The sequence below is a fragment of the Palaemon carinicauda genome, chromosome 25, assembly GCF_036898095.1.
Source record: "Palaemon carinicauda isolate YSFRI2023 chromosome 25, ASM3689809v2, whole genome shotgun sequence".
NCBI lineage: Eukaryota > Metazoa > Arthropoda > Malacostraca > Decapoda > Palaemonidae > Palaemon > Palaemon carinicauda.
The window spans coordinates 30,850,370-30,858,095 of NC_090749.1; positions in this window are offsets into that span (position 1 = coordinate 30,850,370).

The following is a 7,726-nucleotide window of genomic DNA, read 5'->3' on the forward strand; positions in this document are numbered from 1 at the left end:
TGGGAATTTTTCAATGGCTTTTATAAGCAGGTTAAAGTTATGTTAATGCAATCGTTGCTAAATAACTAATATGACATCTGGGTGACTGACATAACCCCGTGTCTCTATCTATCTCTCTCTCTCTCTCTCTCTCTCTCTCTCTCTCTCTCTCTCTCTCTCTCTTCTCTCTCTCTCTTCTTCTTCTTCTTCTTCTTCTTCTTCGAGATGTCAGAGTTTGCTGCAAGTCCACAGAAGAAAACATCAACAAACTCCATCTAAACAACACCTTTTCAAATCCAATGAATACCAAGCACTTGATTTCAATTGATGCATCCACGTATACATTCTTCTAACTAATGGATGCATGTGTGTATACTCTTGCGTCTGTACTTATTTATGTATGTATGGATTGGTTTTCTAATTATGTAAGTGTTCATATATGACGCAGAGAGATATGGATATATAACTGTCGTTTCTTTCATATGCTTTCAGAATTTGAGCTTCGCTTCCGAGAGAGAGAGAGAGAGAGAGAGAGAGAGAGAGAGAGACTTATTGCCTTAATTTATGTTTGGGTTCCCCCAGGTCCCTCAGTGTGAGGCACCTCGTATATCCACCAGAGAGTTGCTAATACATCTTCCGGTGTATTTTGCATCTTCCAGTTTGGATGGTCTGGGATGCATCTTAGGTATTTATCGAGCTTATTCTTAAACACATCTACGCTCACTCCTGATATGTTTCTTAGAGGAGCTGGCAGCGCATTAAATAGTCGCTGCATTATCGATGCTGGTGCGTAGTGGATTAATGTCCTGTGCGCCTTCATTAGTTTTCCTGGTATATTTTTTGACACTATTAATCTACATTGGCTTACTCTTTCTGATATTTTTAGCTCCATGATGTTTTCAGTAATTCCTTCTATTTGCTTCCATGCTTGTATTATCATGTAGCGTTCTCTTCTCCTTTCTAGACTATATAGTTTTAAAAATTGCAGTCTTTTCCAGTAGTCAAGGTCCTTAACTTCTTCTATTCTAGCAGTATAGGACCTTTGTACACTCTCTATTTGTGCAATATCCTTTTGGTAGTGTGGGTACCATATCACATTGCAGTACCGGAGAGTACTGCGTACATAAGTTTTGTAAAGCATAATCATGTGTTCAGCTTTTCTTGTTTTAAAGTGTCTGAATAACATTCCCATTTATGCTTTACATTTAGCCAACAGTGTTGCTATTTGGTCGTTGCATAACATATTCCTATTTAACATTACACCAAGGTCTGCAATTGCTTCCTTGTTTGTGATTGTCTCGTTATTAGGTCCCTTGTATGCATATACCATTCCTTCTCTGTTTCCATAATTTATTGATTCGAATTTATCAGAGTTAAATACCATCCTATTTACCTCCGCCCATTCATATATTTTGTTTAGATCTCTTTGTAGTGAGTTCCTATCTTCATCACAAGTATTTCTCTACTTATTCTTATGTCATCGGCGAAACTTCTCACTACAGAGTTTTCAACATCACAGTCTATGTCTGAGATCATAACAAACAGCAGTGCAGCTAATACCATACCTTGTGGCACGCCAGATATTACCTGACCTTCATCTGATTTCTCGTCATTTGCAATCACTATCTGTTTTCTGTTTTGCAGAAATTCTTTTACCCATGTTCCTATCTTTCCCACAATATTATGATCTCTCATTTTTTTTCTCTAATATATTATTGTCTACCTTGTCAAAGGCTTTTGCAAAATCTAGATAGATCACATCTGTGTCTTTTTCATTTATCATATTTTTGTATATGTTTTCATAATGTGCTATCAGTTGGGTTTGTGTACTTTTTCCGGGCACAAAATCGTGTTGACCTATATCAAACAAATTATTTTCAACCAAATGATTCATTATTTTCTTTTTTATTACCCTCTCATACACTTTCATAATATGTGATGTTAGACTAACAGAGAGAGAGAGAGAGAGAGAGAGAGAGAGAGAGAGAGAGAGAGAGAGAGAGATTATTTCTTATACGTTTAATCTGATACTTCTTTTGTGTTTGTGTGTGTGTGTGTGTGTGTGTGTTATGGTATAACTGGTGGTTTTGGGCAGGTGGGGAGAGGTGTTTATTATGACCCCTCCTTCTGCTTACCGTCCTCCACGTAGACACCACTCTAAAGGAAAGAAGTAAATGAACTGTTACGTGTTTACAAGATCAACATATATTTTCTAAGATAATCTTATTGATGAAGGAAATAAACTAAAACAACTGATGATGACTAAATCCTTTTCATTGTGGGAAAGTGGCAATAAAGGTATGTTGGGGGGGGGGGAGTTTGCAACCTCATCCTGTGTGCAGGTAGAATACATTAATTTTCTGAGGCCTCTTTTTATTTCTAAATCAAAAGGATAGTTACTGAAACAGATAAAACTTTTCTAATGAACTAGAAAAAAAAGGAATATAATCCAATATTTATGGAACTACTTTGCATAATAATATCAAAAGCAAAAGATGGTTAAATTCCCTCCTCGAATTTACAAAGTGTTTCTTGATTCCTTTGATATGCAATAAATATCGATCAGACTCTGACACCAATTGTCAATTATGGTATCCCTTCATTGGTCATAAAGGAATCACTAAAGAGAGACGTTTCTCAGTCACAAACTATAATATCCTGCGATACTTCCATCACTCAAACGAGGAATAATCGGTGGATAACATGTCTCCTTACTAAAACTCTCTCAGATAATTCAATCTCATTAAATAAACTAAAGGTAATTAGTTCTCTGTCTCTCTCTCTCTCTCTCTCTCTCTCTCTCTCTCTCTCTCTCTCTCTCTCTCTCTACCTTGCCTACTTGCTTTGTGGTACGTAGGAACATTCAAAGAAGGAATTGCAAAACGAAAACAATAAGAACCAAGATTGATAGAAGAAGACAAGAGGAAGACTGTGCAGTTCTCATTACAAGAAATATCATCAACGTCTGTGATTCTGACTCTCTCTGAATCCAGCCTTCATTGCATGTGCATGTGTTTGTCTATGGGATATTTGTCGCGAATAAAATAAGTATGGCGCTTGTTTAGTTATAGAGACAAAACAAGTATTCGTGTAATTATGTCTTTTGGAATTATAAACCCACTTCCATAATTGCATCGTAACTTGTATAAAACGCACATGATAATATCTAGGTTTAAATGTCAGCATCAGTATGTTATGAAAGACAGCATCTTCCACACTGAAAGACGAATATCAGTAAGTGATACTAACTTCCAAAACCTCTCCCATATTGCGAAACCCTTTATGATTTATTGCTTATCATAAAGATAATCGGATTTAACTGGGAACTATATTTTAGCTTGATTCCACTTCAAGTAATTTAAGGTCGTGGAAACAATTGGGTTCCTTCCTTCAGTGTATGATGTGTCTCCAATTGATATAATTGTAAGGAATAATATCTACTTTGAAGTATAAGAAAAACCTTATTAAGATTCTTTTTGAATGAAACCTCTCGCCTACATCGATGTAGTCAGTTACTACAAATCGGCTTCACTATTAGTAATATATGTAAATTATCTCTTTTGTTGTTTACAATTGGTTTTATAACTGAATCTCTTTTCTTTCCTCTCAGTGTCTTAAAACCTTCAAGTTGACTCCAGGGGGAAAATTAACACCTCTTATTTTGACTTACATCATTGCGAAAGGAATCATTTAACTCTTGTCGGTTAAAGATATCTATATTAACAGCTCTAATGTGAACTTATTTCTTAATAAATATAAACATTACAATGCTGCCCTTCAAGATATAAATGATTAAAACTTTATCTCTAAGAAACGTGTGTATGGTTAGCAAACAGTGTTTGTTACATCTCTCAGGTTTGTTGAATGTGAGAGTGGCATTCGGAAATCGGAGCGTGGAGGTTTTCCTGGAATCATTTCCCACACATCAATTTAACTTCTATTTTTTAGTGGTCATTCGAACCGGATCTGACACCATTGATTTATGGAATCCTGAGATTTGAAACTTTGTAAAATCAATTGTAACCTTTCACAAATTCATCTGGTCATGTCGTCCATAAAACTCGCACAATGGCCATTTTGGAGAATGATTAAGTCCCTACTTTGATAGGCAAAGAGATTTATTAGGACGTGATATTTGTGGTATCCTTTAACAAACAAGGGAAAATCTATAACCAAGCATTTTTAGCCAGAAAGTTCTACCCTGAAGGGGTTCTTGAGCTCTAGTATTTGCATTCTACCAATTCAAAATACCAATGATTAGTAAAAGGGGTCGATGTGTTACTTTCTGTTCCAAACGGTAATGCGACATTCGATGTTTAAACTGACTGATTTGTGTTTATGTAACTCGGTAATTTACTTACCTCATTAATTTAAGCCTGTGAATACTTACCTTTCTGTTAACTGTAACAACCAATGAAGGCCAATTATTTCTTTCATATGTATTTAATTTTTCATGCCAGTGTGGTGTGAATTGGTAATAGTGACTGCTGGTGTTTGTATGCTTGCTTGGTAACATTGAGTCTAATACTGTACCGGCTTGGCCAACACCTTTCCACAACTTTAAGCCGAATAAAGCCAACGTTCCAGCAACTGTGTTTGGTATTCCACAATTTATTTGGCTTAATATTCACCATGCACAAGTTTCTGACGCCCAGCTTGATTGACGTGAACCCAGAATCAGCCGATGCGGAGGACAAATGGATTATGTGGCATGAAAACTTTGAGGTGTTCTGTGCGGCCATCAACCTGGACTTAAATCCAGATAAGTTGGCCTTGCTTCATGCTCATGTATCTTGTAAACTGTTAAAGATAATTAAAAGTGCCACCACATACGCCACTGCCATAAGCCTCTTGAAGGCTAGATTTGTGAAACAAAAAAGTGAGGTGTTTGCCATATACAAATTAGCCACCTGCAAGCAACAGAGTGGCGAGACTCTAGATGCTTTTTTGGATAGCCTCAAAGGTCTGGCCTCAGAATGTAGCTTCACTGATTGTACAGCCGCTCAGGCTGAAGAACTGGTCATCAGAGATTCATATATCATGGGTATGGCATCTAATGCAATCCGACAGAGACTGTTAGAGAACTTATCCTTGGACTTATACCCAGCTGGGAAACAAGTCCGTGCACTGGAAATGGCTCAACTGCATTCGGCGTCTTATGCAAGTGAAACCAATACCACAGTGGCAGCATTGATAGATGAACAGGCAAAACCCGAAATGGTTCCCAACAGTTCTCTGATCGAAATGTGTGACTCCCCGAATCCAAGTAAGTGTGCTGCTGCCATCAGCAGTTGGAGGTGCTTTTTTTTGTAGAGAAGCCCTACATCCTAGAGCCCACTGCCCAGCCAAGAAAGCCTCGTGTTCCAACTGTCAGAAGGTAGGTCATTATGCTCGTGTCTGCAAATCACAAAGAAAACAATGGAACAATAATGGTGAATCAACTAACTAATCTTAAAGCTGGAATAGTCCTAGACAACATCCCACAGTCCATCCCTGCTTCTATAACAGGGGTCGCTATGGCTGCAGCTTCTCCTGCACTACGAAGTGTTTAGAGAACTGTCCTACCTGTAAAACTGAATAGAGGCTAGGCCCTGGACAAGCTGGTCGACACTGGAGCATTTAAAAGCTTTATAGATGCCAAAGTAGCTAGGCGGCTAATGCTAAACAGGCAATGAAACTTAACAAGTGTTGCAATTACGATTTAACAGTAAGTGGAAGAGTATACACTGAGTTCTGCCTGTACTTGATGGATGATTGCGTGGCTCCAGTCATTTTGGGACATGACATCCTGCAGTTACGCAAGCAAGTCTGCGTAGACCTTGGTGGGATGCTACCACCTTTGGAGCTCAGCATCCAGTCACCTTGTGCTCTGATTGCGGCTCAAATTGAACCACCAGCCATCTTCGACAATCTGACAGTCGACTGTCACCCGATACAGGTGAAATCCAGAAGTTATTCCAAAGAGGACTCCGAGTTCATCAAAAAACAGTAAAAAGGCTGCTAGAGGAGGGCATCATCACACCGAGTCGCAGTTCATTGAGAGCTCAAGTGGTAGTTGTCGATCAGTGTGATAAGAAAAGATTGGCCATAGATTACTCTCAAACCATAAATAGATTCACCAACCTAATTGCTTAATCTGTTCCAGGGATCACCGGGATGATTGAGAAAATTTGTACTTACCGCTACTTCAGCTCCATAGACTTGAAGGTAGCATATCATCAAATACCATTGAACATGGCTGATCGGAAATTCACGGTGTTCGAAGCAGATGGAAGGCTCTTCGAATTGACGCGTTTGCCTTTTGGAGTAATCAACGGGGCTACCTACTTCCAGAAAGTTCTCGACGAAATTATTGGTAAGGAGCAACTGGAGGGTACGTTCGTTACATAGATGACATCACGGTCTGCGGTCACACACGTGAAGAACACGACAGAAATCTGAAATGCTTTCAAGAAACTGCATTGAAGTATGGACTTACCATAAAGGACAAGAGAAGTGTTTATGCTCAAACATCAATCTCAATTTTGGGCCATGTAATGAATGATCACCAAGTCCTACCTGACCCGGAGAGAATGCATCCGTTGCTGGATATAAACCCTCCGGACAGTACCCTTAGTCTCAAAAGAATGTTAGGACTCTTATCCCACTATGCGAAGTGGGTACCGAACTTCTCCCAGAAAATTCGACCTTTAGTCAAAGTGAAAACTTTCCTGATGGCCAAATCCGCAGAACAAGCACTCGAAGAATTAAAAAATGAAATATCTCAAGCTTCACTTGCTGCTATAGATGACGAAGCTATCTTTGTAGTCGAATCAGATGCCTCTGCTGACGCCGTTGCAGCCTCATTGACACAAGAAGGAAAACCGGTGGCCTTCTTTTCTCATCCGCTCTCAGAGTTGGAGAAACGACAATCGGCAGTGGTACGCGAAGCATGTGCTATCGTAAAAGCCATCAAGAAATGGCGACACTTTCTGCTAGGACGTAAATTTAGACTCATAACTGATCAACAATCGGTCCGTTTCATGTTTGACGCCAAGAACCATGGCAAAATCAAGAATGAAAAAATAATGCGGTGGAGGCTGGAACTGAGTATATTCAACTTCGACATCACGTACAGACCTGGATCAAAGAACCAAGTAGCAGACACTCTCTCTCATGCTTTGGGATGTGTGGCTTCACTTACTTGTACTCAAGGAGACAAGCTGACTCAGCTTCACGAGCACCTGTGTCATCCAGGAATTAGAATGATGACCCACATCATAAGACAGAGAAATTACCCTTTACCATTGAAGAAGCTTGGACTTTCATACGTAAATGCCAAACCTGTGCTAAGATTAAACCTAAGTTCTCCAAAGAGACATGAACATTGATAAAAGCTACCAGGCCATTAAAGCGTCTGGCTATCGACTTAAAAAATCCGATGCCATCCACCACAAAGAACAGGTACATTCTCAACAAAAGCAACGAGTACAGCAGATTTCCGTTTGCCTATGCAACAGAAGACACCTCAGCAAGTACCACCATTAAATGTTTGTCTACTTTCTTTTCAGTTTGAGGCCTGCCCCAGTACATTCATTCAGACAGGGGAGCTGCTTTCTGGTTGTCAGAGTACCAAAAGTTCCTTCATTATTGTGGAGTGGCTACAAGCTACTTGACTGCGTTTAATCCCCGTGGCAATGGCCAGATCAAGAGCCAATGGAACTTTGTGGCGCCCCGTAAGGCTAGCTCTTGCTTCTCTCTCCCTCCC